Raw genomic sequence first — 16,693 nt, forward strand, 5'->3', positions numbered from 1 at the left:
GACAGTGACAGTGATCTGATATTCATTTGCCTATGGGTCAAATGCTTATTAGGCGGTAGGCATTATTGCTAGGGTTCCAGGGCATGAGTCTGATCGCGCTTTTCAAGTGATGTTTCTTTGTGTTTCTTCAATAAGAGCCATCACCAGTGAAACGAATCACTCAGAGTTCAACAGAGCTACAGTCAGCATTTTGTGATGTTATGCAGTTTGTGACCCTGTACATGAGTTAGTATGTGAGCAGCTACCAGGCCCCACAAAGACTATTTATAAACTTCAGTTTCTTACTTTGCTTTCCTGGGATTCCCCACATCTAGTCTTCAATGCAGTGGTTCCAAGGGCTTGTTTCTGCTGAAGGGTAGGGTGTAATAGTATGTGTTAGGAAAAAGAAAAAAAAATCTCACACTAGTTCTTAAAGAAAATTTAGTACCTTGGATATTTCTTCTCAGAGGCACCTAATTGTTCTCTCAGCGGGTTTTTTTTCCAGGAAAGAGCTTCTCTGTCTCTCCTAGTTGCTGCCTGTTCATGCTTGTTGTGGATGCTCTATTCATTCATGATTCAGATTTTCTCTGGTACAGATTAGGCCATACTTTGCTCTAAATATATTGTGATTGTGTAAGGAATTAAACACACATTATCAATATCCTTTTTGTTTGGGTGGTTTTGTTTTGGACCACTCATGACGATGATCAGGGGATACTCCTGGCTCTGCACCCAGGAATCACTCCCTGTTCTTCTTGGGGGACCATATGTAATGCTGGGGATCAAATCCAGGTTTACCCAGGTTAGTTGCAAGGCATGCACCTAACGAACTGTACTATCTCCCTAGCATCCCAGATTATCAATATTCTGTCTCACCAGGAATGATCCCTTAATTCAGATCCAGGGTTGACTAAGTCCTGAGCATTTTTGGTTGTGACTTCAAATCAGAGAGTTAGAGAGAGATAGAAAGAGAGAGAGATTTATTTTGCATATCCAAAGTGATGAGCTGTCACTTGAATTGCCCAAAGAAGAAAGAGACAGTGATAAAATTTGAAAACAATCAATGGAACATTATAATCTGTGTCTCCAAACTATGATATCTGTGACAGGGAAAGAAGACTTTTCTTCTACTGATAAAAAAAACTAGAAGGGTTTGAGTTGATGTAGATTATATATGTGTGTAAAGAAGGCTAAGAACATCACATCTTATTTACTCCCTCTTCCCCCATTGCTCTCAAGGTATCATGACTTACAATACTGTTAATGATCATTTCATGCAACTTCATTCCATCCCCATGCCCACCTCGACTTCTTTAGTTCTATTTAGAAAACAAACTTAAACAGAAAAAGCTGGTGGCAATGTGGGATTGTTCATGGAAGAGGGGACAGAGATGAACTGACTGATACATAAAAGAATTTTTACAGAAATTAAAGACCCAGAAGTGTTGTTTTTGATTAAATAATGTCTTGGTGTTCTCAAGAAGAAATTGACACCTGCTCATTTACACCAAGGTATACACGTTTGCAGAGCCTTCTTCAGCCAGATATCACTGCCAACTTTCTGTTCTGTCATGGTTCCTAAGCAACATATGCATGGTGCCAAGGACCTGAGGCTCCAATTAAATAGGCTCTGAAGAAAACTACTTCATTGGCTACACCTAAATGCATAGGCTAGAGGTAAGTGTTAGAGAAATTGCTGGTGCCTTAAATATTGAGAGACCTTAAGTTGAAGTAATGTCAAGCAACATAATTTAAAATATTAATGTAGTCTAGAAAATTAGGCTGTGATGAGGGTTCTGATTTTCAAGATCAACAACAGTGAGGAAATGAGTGATTTCTTGCCTCTTGAGAAACGTGAACTCTGTCTCTATTTCCTCTCAGCCACTGCGACCTCTCCTTGCCACCCCTGTCAATCTAACTAATAACGCCACAGTCGGTAAAGTAAGATTGTGTCCCCCACAGTGAGATGTTTTCTTCAGTTTCTAATTGGGCCACTTGCACTTCAGAGCGCTGCTTTCACAGGAAAGCCCTGGCTGAGCCTTCCAAGACCAGTTCCTCCTCTCCCTTTGCATGACTTGACATCTCACAGCAAGAAGGCCACTTGCAGAAAAACGCCTAACAAACGCTCTCAACCTGAAAAAGACATGGATGCTTTCCCTGGCCTCTGATTGTCAAATTGGAGAAGATGTGGGGTGAGGTGGCAAAGACTATTGTAAACACACTCTACTTTTTCTTAACTTCTTGTCAAAAGAATTGAGACTGCTCTGTTTGTTTACTAACACAGATGTCGAATACCTTTCCAAGACTTGAGTTTTACATATTACTAAAATCAGAGAAAAGGATATATATATACATATATGTATATATATATATATATATATAAAGACCTGTTTCTATTTTTTTGCCTAACAAAATGTTATCAAAATCTGCTTTCAATGTTAACAAAATGTGTTTTCACTGTGACTGTTTGGGAAGATTGAATGCAGTGCTGATGTGACCTCAGGAGATTTCACTCTTTGCAAATAATCCTTTCTAAGAGATCCTGTATAGGTCCAGTTGTTATGTAAGCTTAATTATAAAACACTCTTACAAAGGTGTCCTTTGAAAATACAATAAATGCTGGCAACTGAACTGAGTTGGAGCCTCTCTCCTTTTTAATACATAAAAAGAAACCTGTAAATTTCTTTACATTCTTCAACATGAGGCTCCAATAGTAATTTTTAAAAAAACCCATATTCCCAGTTTCTTTGTCCTGTTCTGAAATATATAAAAAGGACAAAGATATATTGGAAGATTATTAAGCTTTCCAGCCAAGAAAGAGGAGAGTTGCATTTTTATTTTATCAACTGTAATTCTGTTGGACCTTTCAAGAATTTAAGTGTTTCCTTCCAGATGCAAAGATTTGTGTCATGGTAGGATCTAGTTGAACTCTGCTTAGCAAAATTACATGGCTTGAGAGGAAAAGACTGAAAATACACATTCCCAGACCAAGAAAGAGTAGCATTTCCCTCAGTAGATTATAATTATCAGTGTCTTAAACAAAACCCCAAAAGATTCTTATTTAAGAAATCAGAGGCAGTCTGTTATCCTTGTATTGGAACATCGTCAGACAAAATACGTTATAATTAGTAGCACCTTTCTATGCTTGTATTGTATTTTTGAATGCAGTGCCGACATTTGTAAAAGTTATGTGAGCTGGAGAAGAGAGCATATTTGCTTTCTACAAACTTTACAGTAACTTCTTTAATTCAGGTCAAAAAATAGAAAAGCATATTTATCAACAAACAATAAATTAATGCTGAGACATTGGTAACTGAAATAGGCAGTTGATAATGGAAAAAATGGACTGAGACTGGACTTCTCCTAGTGAGGAAATACTTCTACCAGGAAGACTTCAGTGTCCCTATCAATGAAATGAGGAAGTGTGATTGTTAGGCTTGACCTCTAAGACTTTGGAAAGATAATCTCAAAAGAATACGGGACTCAGTACAGTGGGTAGAGCGTTTGCCTTGCACATGGCCGACCCGGGTTTGATTCCCAGCATCCCATATGGTTCCCTGAGTGCTGCCAGGAGTGACTCCTGAGTGCAGAGCCAGAAGTAACCCCTGTGCATCACTGGGTGTGACCCGAAAAGCACACACACACAAAAAAAGAATAAGAGACTCACAAAAAAGAGATTCCAAGGGTAGACAATGAGAGATGATCCAGAGAGATCACAGCATTTACTCACTGTACAGGGATTTGCAAGGGCCAAGAAAGCATCTTCCAGTGGGATGGAGAAGTCAAAGGTGTAAGTGAACTCCCCAGGTAGCCTTAATAAATATGAGTAGCCCAACCTCCAATTCCTATAAACAACCCAGCTGCCCCACGTGAGTTTAATAATAACATAATTCTTTAACATGGACAATTGATATTTCTCTATCTCTAAGTAAACTGTAAATAAACCATGTTTAGACAATACATCATATTTACTCCTTGCAACACAAATATATTTTGAAAATACATTCAACTTCAAGTCAAAGCTACTGCTTAACTTCTCCCTAAACAGAAATATTGTCTCACTATTTCCTTTGTACTAGTTCTGGCGTACGCAAATTCTGCCTTCTCAATTATCTCCTACCAGATATGCTCAGGGATAGTTCCTGTGATTTCTGTGATCATATAGCTAAAATATTATATGCATAGTACTTCCAAGCTACAAAATATTAGCACTCTGTTATCTCCATACCAAAGCCCTAAAGGTCTTATGTTTTTCTCCTTAATTTTCCTTAAGCCTCTGCTTGTTCTGATTTTATCTCTTGATAGTTTCTAAGCTTCAGATGGAGGTGGTAATATTAATTCCATAAATATCCCTCTGGTAATTGACACTGAAATGCTCAGCTTTATTTGTCAGTAACTCCATCCTCGGCATAAGTAGATCCCTGTGTACATACAAATATTCCATCTGTCTTTGTACCAACTCCTGGCAAACACTCACACCACTCGTTCACTCCGATTAACTTCAAATATATATCAAAATAAACCCTAAACATCATAGACTTAAATGGAAAATCTAATTTATCCCTAGTTTTGAGTTTTGCTCATCCTGTAAATTTTGTTTTTAACTAATGGATGCCATCCTGTGGGGAACTTTGGTAATACTGAGTTATTGCCATTCCTCTTGGGCCAGCTCTGAGGTAGTTAGCAATATATAAAAATGCATTTTACCCTCAGCTAGTACTAAGATTTGAGCTAGAATAAAATTCAGAAGAGTCCCTATCAAAATTCCTAACTTGCATCGCTTACAGTACACTACATCATTTTTTGAAAGGCTGCTAGCAAACTCAATGAGAGTACTTGTTTTGTTCACTGGATAATTATATGTCCTGCTACCAATACAAAATTGCATCATGCCTTCAGCTCGTTCCCTGAAAATTCTGCTGGGCTATTTCTCTCCTTCAAACAGAAGAAGGGAAAAAAATGTGTGGTATTATATCTCAGGGAGGTGCGAACTCAATTCTGCTTTATAACTGAGCTTACTGCCCATCTCACCAAATGAATCAACCTGATTAGCTGTCGAGTACAAACTGCTGAGGGCCCACCAAGGAGCGGTCACCTTTACACTTAATGGCACAGGAAAATTACAATTTAAAAAAAAAAACATTTAGTCACTTACTCTAAAATAGCAAATCCAGTCATTGTCATGAGTGTTGTTTAACACAATTTCATGCCCTCTCAGCCTTGCTGAGCTGCATTTTCTCCCACTTTCTTGGCCAAGGAAAGGTAAATGATTAAAGCTGGCAGCCTCACCCTAAGCTGCAATAAACCCCTAAAAGCACAGAAGTCTATGTCTTAGAGATGCCACCAGAGGAGGTGACGTACAGGTAGTGACCTGTTAAAACAGTCGTATTTGACCAACAACATTTACATCTGGAGTAGATACGATGAATTATGCTTGGACCCTAAGGTCATCTGCACCCATGTGTGCATGGACAGCATCCTGATGTACCTGTTACTGTGATACTGGCTGGGTCCTAAATGGGTACTTATAAAGTTAACATACAAAATACAGATATTATGATGATGTTTATTTCACAGCTTTAAGAAGGTAGCATAGGGTTCCCTAACATCCTATCCCCAATCCTTATATCAGGTTCTTCCTGGTTTTCTCTTGATGGTCCCATGTACTATCACCTTTGTTCGTGACAGTCTTTATCTGGTTCTGTCCCTCGAAGCCATAGATCCAGTGCTCTTAACTGTCTCCCTGGTCTGAGGTCTGCTGCTCTGTGGTATGTCACTGAGCTGTCTCTCAGGGTCCACTGCCCACTGCTCTTTTTTGCTCCCTCTGCTTTACCTTGCTCTTTGGTCACGTGTACATGGATGAGAATCGCTGCTTTCCTGCTGTCAAAGTAGACACAGGTTTGGGTCAAAGCAGTGATTGAAAGATTGCCTTCAGTCTGGATAAGAGCATAGGGTTAAAGTGGAAATTGCCTGGTGTGTGAATGGGGTAGGGGACTTCTGTGTTTTATTATTCCCATTCTCTATGTTGACTGGCTGCTTTTTTCAGAGGGTGAACTTTAAGTGTACCAATTAAATTAACAAGATTGCTTGGTGCCTTCCTTCTCCCCTCCATATCCACTGTCATATATGATGGATACCTTCTCATACAAAGTAACCAGAATGATTACCCAGTTCTACTCTCGGATTGTGAGTTCCTGGGGAAAAAAAGAGAATCTTGTACAACTCTGAATCTTCCACAAAATAAAACAATACAAAAATGAATAGTGCCTCTACCACAAGCCCACAGCAAGTATCATTCTCAATGGGGAAAAACTAAAAGACTTCCCTCTAAGTTCTGGCACAAGACAAGGTTGCCCACTTTCACCATCCTATTCAATATAGTACTGGAAGTCCTGGTCATAGCAGTTAAACAAGAAAAAGATATCAAGGGCATACAGATAGGAAAGGAAGAGGTCAAGGTATCACTATTTGCAGACAATATGATACTATACTTAGAAAACCCTAGAGATTCTACAGAAAAGCTATTAGAAACAATTGGTCAATATAGCAAAGTGGCAGGCTACAAAACCAACACCCAAAGGTTCATGGCTTTCTTATATAAAAATAATGAAAGAGAAGAAAGAGACATTTAAAAAACAATCCATTCACAATACTACCTCAGAAAAGCAAGGAATCAGCTTAACCAAAAAGGTGAAGGACATATACAAGGAAAATTACAAAAAATGACCTTTTTCAAAGAAATAGACAAAACACTCGTGAAATTCATATGGAACAATAAACCCCCACAAATGGCTAAAGCAATCCTTGGGGAAAAGAAGATGGGTGGTATCACCTTCCCCAACTTCAAACTCTACAACAAAATAGTAGTAATTAAAACAGCATGGTATTGGGCTAGAAACAGACCACCTGCAAGCCAATGGAACAAAGTTGAATATCCTGTCAGAGACCCCCAAGTATATGGTCACTTATTCTTTGACAAAGGAGCAAGAAATGTGACATGGGAAAGGAAAGCCTCTTCAACAAGTGGTGCTGGGAAAACTGGATAGTTACCTGAAAAAAAGAATAAACTTTGACTTCTGTCTAATGCCAGACACAAATGTTAAATCAAAATGGATTAAAGACCTCAATATTAGACATGAATCTATAAGGTGCATAAAGGAAAATGTAGCGAGAACTCTCCATAACATTGAAGCTAAAAGCATCTTTAAGGATGAAACAGCACTGACCATGCAAGTGGAAGCAAACATAAACAAATGAGACTACATCAAACTAAGAAGCTTCTGCACTTCAAGAGAAACAGTGACCAAAATACAGAAAGAACCCACAGAATGGGAAAGAATATTTACCCAATACCCATCTGATAAGGGATTAATATGCAGGATATACAAGACACTAGTAGAATTGTACAAGAAAAAAAACCCTCAAACCCCATCAACAAATGAGGAGAAGGAATGAAAGAAGTTTCCTCAAAAATGAAATACAAATAGCCAAGAGCACATGAAAAAATGCTTCAAATCACTGGTGATCAGGGAGATACAAATCAAAACAATGAGATACAATCTCACAAAACAACAATGAGATATAATCTCACACTACAGAGACTTGCACACATTCAAAAGAACAATAGCAGTCAGTGCTGGCGTGATGTGGGGAAAAAAGGACACTCTTTCACTGTTGTTGGGAATACCGACTGGTCCAGCCTTCCCGGAAAACAATATGGACAGTCCTTCAAATACTAGAAATTGAGCTTCCATATGATCTTGCAATACCACTTCTGGGAATATATCCCGGAGATGCAAAAGAGCACAGTAAAAATAACATCTGTACCTATATATTCATTGCAGCACTGTTCACAATAGCCAAAATATGGAAACAACCCGAGTGCCCTAAAAGAGATGACTGGTTAAAGAAACTTTGGTATATCTACACAATGGAATACTATGCCACTGTTAGGAGAGATGAAGTCATGAAATTTTCTTATAAATGGATAGACATGGAGAGTATCATATAAGTTAAATGAGTTAGAAAGAGAGGGACAGGCATAGAAGGACTACACTCATTTGTGGAGTATGGAATAATAACATCACATGAGGCTGACACCCAAGGACAGTAGATACAAGGGCCAGAATTGCCTCATAGCTGGAAGACTGCTTCATCAGCAGAGGAGAGAAGGCAGGTGAAATAGAGAAGGGATCACTAAGAAAATGATGGCTGGAGGAACCAGTCAGGATGGGAGATGTGTGCCGAAACTAGATAATGGACCAAACATGATGACCTCTCAGTGTCTGTGCTGCAAGCCATAATGTCCAAAAGTAGAGTGTATGGGAATATGGTCTGCCATGGACGCAAGAGGAGGGTGGCAAATGGGGGTATACCAGGGATATTGGTGGTGGAGAATGTGCACTGGTGGAGGGATGAGTGTTTGATCATTGTGAGATTGTAACCCAAACATGAAAGCTTGTAACTATCTCACGGTGATTCAATAAAATTAAAAAAAAATAAAATAACATTTCCATGTGGATGGTTCTTTGGGGTCAGTCTCATGATTATAGGATAATTATGTAGTTGTATCCCTAACCTACAAGGTGGTAGCACTTCTTGGACAGTTGAGACAACTGAACAACAGCCCCAACCATTGCCAAATGCCCCCTAAGGACAACATCAGGCTGGGGGAGAACTAACGGTTTATAGAGAACCAGTCCTTAAAGGCAGTCTTCCTAAAGTGCATAAATGTTCCAAAAGATGTTAGATTGGGATAACATCCTATGAAGTTACGTTTGTTTTCATTTTCCCAGTTTATTCTTTCATTTTATGTGTTTTGGCTTCAGATCCACTGGAAAACCTATATTGTACAATCTGTAGCAAGTGATAATTATCAGAATGATTCCATCACTCACTGGGAAAGAGGATTTTGCTACCTTGTTTTGCCCCTTTCTTTCAAGATCTTGAAGATCTCCAGATACTTAATATTTGGAAAATTTCATACCAGATTTATAGAAAAATTTTTCAAATGATGTGACTAATTAAAGAAACTATAGTTCAAACCCATTTTTTAAAGTAGAGAAGACTGTTGACTCTTGGTCACAAAGTAAGAGTTTTTCAGGTACAGAATTTCTCAGGTGTTGAATACTCATGAATGTACCATGTGAATGAAAATCCTGTTCCTCCATCGCCTCTCTGCTCTGCCATCTCTTTCTGTCTCTGTCAGCAGAGAAATGGTTTATGTTTCTTTCTTCTCTCTGCCCTTTTAATCTAACTCCTCTGTAGCATAAGTCACATCTTTCAGGGGACAAAAGAGATACTACAGACAGGAGGATGCTTGCTCGATATATGGCTTTATATGTTGCTTTATAGGTTCAATCCCCAGCACCACATACGGTTCCCTAAGACCTGTCTTGAGTGAGCACTGAGCACGGAGTCAGGAGTAAGCCCTAAGCATCGCTGGATGTGACATCCCCTGCAGAGAAAATGTGAGGGGGTGGGGGGAGAGAGAGAGAGAGAGAGAGAGAGAGAGAGAGAGAGAGGAGAGAGAGAGAGAGAAAGGAAATCTAATAGCTCTCTCAGAAAACGTCTTGAACTCAATCAAGATGAACTACTATAGATATCCCTGAACTAATGACCGTGGCCACAAGAATGAAGCATGCTTACCACTTCAAACAATGCAGGGCCATCACTGGATTGAAGGTCAGGAGAGTTGAAGACTGATGGATATAGTCAAAAGAATATCTGGGTGATATTCAGAAGCAAGAAAGCAAGAAACTAGTCCCAGAATTGCTACCAATTACTCTTCATTGCTGCACTGCTGTTTCGAATATTTACTTTCAAAAACATCACTTTTTAAAAGCACAAACTATATTACATATTTTGCTCTTTGAAAGATAATTACGGGATTAAGATTCTGAAATAAGCATCAATTCATAGTGGGCACAGATGCGGGTTGGTAACTCTATAAGTAGGAAATGTAGGATGATCACCTTTCAATCATTCAGTTTTATTTTGGAAAGTATTATTTCCCCATTTTAGGTTTAGAGTAAAACTTTCCAATGTGAGACTCTGTGAATGCACTTTGGCAGGGTAGGTACTTACCTTCACCGCCATCAGGAACAATAGCACCACCCCACCATAAGCAGACTTCTATTCCATTTTTGTCCTTTTAATTTAATTATTGTGTGTACAAAGTATGTCACAAAATTAAAAATAGGCTCACATTCTAAAAAAATATAAATATTCTTGCCTAGAGCATGTATTCAGTTAAGTAAATTTTCTGTTAGGGAGAATTACTTAACAATTTCCACGAAGGTGAGTGCACACTGCAGAAATGAGATTAAGAAACTGAGAAAAGGCTAAAGTTAAGCTGAGCCCCCTGGAGGACTGTCAAAGCAGTTTATTTTAAATATGCTAAAATATTAGAGCATTATCTTTCTCCTAAGACTAGATCAAAGAAGAGTCAACAAACAGAAGGTAGAAAATAGATGCTGCTTCAGAGTTCAAAAGTTCAACAGAGTGTGCCTTCCGGCATCCTGCTGACTACTGCTAGGGTTTGTCAGAATCTTCGGGATTTTAAGAAGAGTTTGGAAAGAAGCCAATAAGGATTTCGTTGATTCTTCTAAGCAGAAAGACACCCTCTAGCTTCCATGTGGACTATGTTCTAACAGTTCAGGTTGCCAGTTATTTATTTAGCATCAGTTTGCATTTTCCCCAGAGAAAATCAGAGAAACTCAAGCTAGTGAAGCAAAAAAAAAAAAAAAAAAATTCCGTCCTGAGAATTCTGTGAAAATGAAACGCCAAACTGCAACGTTCCTGTGGGAGGGAAAAATGCATTCAAATTTTCAGCTTGGAATGGCAGTGACATGTTCCCATTAAAATAGGAACACTTCAATTTCAAGGGTCTGTGCCAGAGTCTGAACTCCAAAAAGGAAAACAGGATAAAATATGAATATTATAGGATACCTAATGATGAAAACCTATGAAACAGAGTAGCATCCTCTCCTCACATTTCACACCTTATCTCTAGGACCTTCTCAAACTGAAGGTTCACCAGTTTGCATTCTGGGGTGGCCATTATATTATTTTACCTAGCTCATCTTCCTGTATTTCCTTTCAATGTAAAAATAAAAGTATACAGGGATGGGGAAGTGGCTCAGTGTTAGGGCAAATGTATATGACCCAGGGTTCAATCCCTGGCACCACAAAAAAAATGAATCAAATAATCAATGAATGAATAAATAATAAACATCACAGTTTTGAGGTTTTAAAAAGAGTTACATTTTTAACTCTTTATATTTTTAATTTAATTTTTTGTTTAATTTAATTATATTTTTAATTTACTTTAATTTAAATTAAACTTCTTTTAATTTTATAAAGTAAAATTAAAGAGCAGATATTAAAAACACTTCCCCTTTTGATTTTTTCATCACTTTTTTACTTTGTTGTGTAGATTGATAAAATTGATAAATTCAAAATATTAATGTTTTACAATGTTGTAAGCAATAACTAATACTAAAGAGCACTTTACTAGTTTCAGAGATATGAACTGGTTAATGAATCTTCCAAATTTGTCAGGCCTATAAGAAAAAGTTTAAATCACAGGAGAGATTTTTAGATGAAGAATGTAATACCTATTTCATTTATTGGATTTTAAACGCCAAAAATTTATAGTGTCAATGTGGACATTTAGCAAGCACCCAATAGATTTCAGAACTCTTAAAATAGAACAAAATCGGTTCTTTAACTTGGATCCCATCTCTAGGATTAGGAGCAAAGAAATCTGGATTAATGAAGAAATAATAAAATGACAATCACATCAGCAGCCATCCACTTTTTTGTCATTGTTTTAGTCATATTTAAAATAGAGAGTTTTCCAAATTACCAAATGCTTTCTTTTCAGCAGATCGACTTTAGGGGGGAGAAACTCCAAATCAATAATAGCAAATTTTTTTTGTTTAAATATTGAATGTAATCAAAATAAAGTGAAATTTACCAGTTACACATGCGGGGTGGGGGGCTGGGGAGGTGGGGGTAAGGGGGAGGTATATCGTGATTCTTGGTGGTGGAATATGTGCACTGGTGACGGGATGGGTGTTTGAGCATTGTATAACTGAGACTTTAACCTGAACGCTTTGTAACTTTCCACATGGTGAATTAATAAAAGAATTTAAAAAAAAATTGAGGTAAAGCTAACATTATGTTGTATTAGTTTCAGGTGTACCGTGCATTCGTACATGCTGTTAAATGACCATAATGAGTCTAGTTACCATTCACTATTATATAAACTTGTTGTTTTTTTGTGACAAGGACTTTGGATGTATTTTTAACAACTTTCACATCTGACAATACACTATATCATGTTTTAATATTTAAAAAATAAAAAGGAAAAAAATAGAGTTTTCGCTGCCTCGATGTGATGGGGAGGGGGGGGCGGCGCACGTGTGTGGCCTCCCCGTAGCTGCACAAACATGACTACAGAGGCCAGCTAAGCTACTTTTGGTACGGACAGCTCCTTGCAGAATGTCTCCAGACTGAGAACTAAGCCAAGGCCCCATGCCTGCCCAGGAGGGGAAAGGTATTTCTCTCTCTCGCCTTTTTCTTTGCCAGGGGTGAAGGGTGTGGCAACCGCCATATTATGAGGACCGCAGATGAGAGTTACAAGCTTGCAATGATCCAATATCTGAAAGAAATCTCCCTGGATTTAGCTGCTAAAATACAGAAATCCAAAACCTTATATCTCTTCACAACAGGTCTGACTCTAGTGGGGAACTCCGAACAATAATAGTGAGGTTTTTGTTGAAATATTGAATGTAACCAAAGTAAAGAGAAAGTAAAATGAAATTTATCAGTTGGGGGGGTGTGGCAGTATGGGAGATATACTGGGTTTTTGGTGTGTGTGTTTTTTTTTTGGTGGTGGAATATGGGCACTGTTGAAGGGAAGGTTGTTTCAGCATTGTATAACTGAGACTTAAACCTGAAAGCATTATAATTTTTCACATGGTGATTCAATAAAATAAAAAAAAATTAAAAAAATAAATAAAATAAAATAGAGAGTTTGAAAAGATTGGAGTAACAGTACAGTAGGTGAGGCATTTGTCTTGCATGTAGCCCACTCAGGTGCATCCCCAAGCACTTCCAAGAGTAATTCCTGAGTTCCCATTCAGGAGTAACCCCTGAGCACCACCAGATGTGGCCCAAAATTTAAAAAATAAGCAAAAGAGTGTTTGAGGGGTCTAGAAAGATAGTACAGCAGGAGGGGGCCTGCTTTACATGTAGGCGAAGCCAAATATGCTGGTTTGATCTCTGGCATCCCATTTTGGTACCCGTATCACCACAGGGAGTGATTCCTGCATGTACGGCCAGGAGTAACCTCTGGGCATTGCCAGGTGTGCTTCCCTTCACCCCCCAAAATAACAGAAAGTTGATATCTTCAGCAAGATAGTGGTTCTATAATGACCATTGAATTACTGTGATCTATTTGTCCTACACTAATAATTATTAATGTTACTTACACAGAAAAGTTTTGATATGCTTGCGCTGTCTTAAAGAAATTCTCAGTAGCACTAGAAAAATAACACGTCAAACACATATCAAAAAACAATCTCCTGGGAAACTTATGTAAGAGAAGCCACTAGTACACAGGATACTCATTTAATAACGTTGAAAAAAACTCTCTTCTTCCCTACATTAAAAGCACTCCCCTCTTAAGTGTACAAAATGAATGTGTATCACTGTTTCACTGTCTTCCCATTGTTCATCGATTTGCTCGAGTGGGCGCCAATAATGTCTCCATTCCTCCCAGCCCTGAGATTTTAGCAGCCTCTCTTTACTCGTCCTTCCAAATGGTGCCGTATTGGAGGCTCTTTCAGGGTCAGGGGAACAAGACCCATTATTGTTACTGTATGGGCATATCGAATACACCACAGGGAGCTTGCCAGGCTGTGTCATGCGGGCGGGATACTCTCCATAGCTTGCCGGGCTCTCCAAGAGGGACAGAGAATGTATATAAGAGAAAACAAGCAAGTATGTTAAAACCATACTAAGTAGCAACCACCAGATGGCGGTGTATTTGGTAGTTTTATCAAGCCACAATGCACTTGTGGTTGGACCTTGGGGAATAACAAGATAGCACTTCGGTAAAATATCTCATAGGAAATAATTAAACATGCCAATAAGAGCTAGTTGCATTGCTGGATATGTCACTATAATCATTTCTTTGCTTTCTGCTACTCTCCGTGTAAAAATTTAACCACAACACTCTATGCTACTAACTGCTTAACCAGAGAAGGAAAGAACCACTTTGGGTAGGCAGGAGAGAGGTGTCTTGTGGTTGTTGGATTTTTGCGTTGTGGTAAGCTGATGGCGAGAAATGATCTCAGTCACAAACATAACAGCAATATGGGCATCTTGTAGTTTATCTGAACAGCGCTCATTGTTTTTAAGTATGTACTTTACAGACATCATTTCCTCCATCCTGAAAATATTGCTGTGACCTATGCTAGCGTGTATGTTGCCATAATTTGTCGCGGATAACCTTTTATCAGAAAACAATTTTAAAACAACTTATATATCTATATATCTCATAGCAATAGAGATAGACATATCTCTATGTATATACATACATAGAGATATATAGATATATTGTCTACATATTATCTTATATATCAATATATTCTGCGTGGGTCATGCAAAAATTTTTCTAAGGTAAAGGGATAACTAGTGGAGAAAGTTTAAGAATCCCTGATCTAGATTATATTGTTCAAAATCGGTAATACCACATCCTGGGAAGTGCCGAACCATCCAGTAGACCTGGAGCAGCAGTCTTGGGGAAAATTGGGGGAATTTTTGTTTGTTCAGTTAAGATAATATTTTTAGAGGGTGGATTAGGGTTTTTTTTCTGTAAAGAGGAAACCATGCAAATTAAGTTTGGGGATATTTACTCTAGGTTAAGGTTGATTATTGGTGTTATTAGAATGATGTCATCAGCAAAGCGGAGGTGATATAGTTGCCAACAGTCTACCTTCACTCCCATTCCTTCCCATTCCAGTCATCACATGATGTTCTCGAGGGTGGCACTGAAGAGTTTCGGTGAAAAGGTGTCACCCTGCCAAGGCCCTCTCTTTACATCGATGATGACTTCCTTGTAGAATGGTGAGATCCTGGTGGTGAATCAGTAATACAGCTCGAGGATGATCTTGATGTACTGAGTTTGAACACCCTGTTTGGCTAGGGCTTCAATGATCGCTTCAGTCTAAAACAGAATCAAAGGCCTTCTTTAAATCAATGAATGTTAGACAGAGCAGCTTGAACTCCATCTAATAACACCAAATATTAGCCAAGTGACACAAATGACACAAATGCTGGCTGACTTCGACTTTCCGTGTGGAAAGGTCGGACTGCAGCTGAATCTCACCAAAATAATGTTCATGAAAAACGAATTAGTCCCTGACATTCCATTTGCTCTCAATGAAATGAACATCTCAGAATGCAGCAGCTAGGTGTATCTGGGTCAATAACTCAACATGAGGAACGACTTGGCGCCAGAACTTGCAGGAGGAAGAGAGCAGCGTGGAATGCATTCAAGAGCGTCGAGGAGGTCATTAAGAGGATGAAGAACCTCTGGCTCCGGGCACACCTTTTCAACTCCACCATTCTTCCTGCACTAAAATACACCTCAGAGGTGGAATATGTGCACTGGTGAAGGGATGGGTGTTTGAGCATTGTATAACTGAGACTTTAACCTGAACGCTTTGTAACTTTCCACATGGTGAATTAATAAAAAATAAAATAAAATAAAATAAAATACACTTCAGAGACCTGGACCCTATGAAAACAGGATGAGAACGCTATTCGGGAATCCCAAAAGGAATTGAAAGAGCGATGCTAGGAGTATCACGTTTCACTCAAGTGAAAGGAGGAATCCAGAGTTCTGACCTCTGTCGACAATCAAGAATCAGGGATACTGTCTTGTTTGCCAAAAATCAGATGTGCTGAGATGGTCAGACTTCTTCATCAAAACCTGAATGAACAGGTTGAGGCTCTTCGTGTGCCTGGAGCGAGCAGATATCATTTGACTACACTAGCACACAACAGGGACGAATGGAGATGTTACTGGTGCCCATTCAAGCAAATCAAAGATAAACAGGATGACAAGTGACAAGTGACATAAGGTTTATTAGATTGCAGGGCCAACAAACAAAGTAAGATAGCTACTATGTCATGAGGTAGAGTCACAAATTATTTCAACATTGCACCTAAAATTCTGTTAACTGATTAGCTTTGTCACATTGGGAAGGTTATGTAACTTCTAAGATCAAATTATTTCATCCCCCAAATTAGACTTAAACTAAATTTCTATTACATTTGAAGTATGTTGAAATTTTTGCAAGTATGGACCTTGAAATCAAAGGCTTCTGTTAAATTCCTGCTCTTTCATTTATTTCTGCAAATTTAATTTATTTAACTATTTATTGAATATACATTTCCATGCCTCTAAAATAAATATAAGATTCTTCTTCCATGTGTTTGCGAAAATTACATAAGAAAAGTATGTAATATGGCTTGGAGGCTGGTCTCTCATTCTGGGTAACTCAGGGAAGGGACCACCAAGTAAAATGTGGTTGGAGGTCATGTGGGGGAAGGGTGAGGCGGGCGGAATACAGACTAGAGACTGAACACAATGGCCACTCAACACCTCTACTGCAAACCACAACACCTAATCAGAGAG

The sequence above is a fragment of the Sorex araneus genome, chromosome 2 (genome assembly GCF_027595985.1).
Source record: "Sorex araneus isolate mSorAra2 chromosome 2, mSorAra2.pri, whole genome shotgun sequence".
In the NCBI taxonomy this organism is placed as follows: domain Eukaryota; kingdom Metazoa; phylum Chordata; class Mammalia; order Eulipotyphla; family Soricidae; genus Sorex; species Sorex araneus.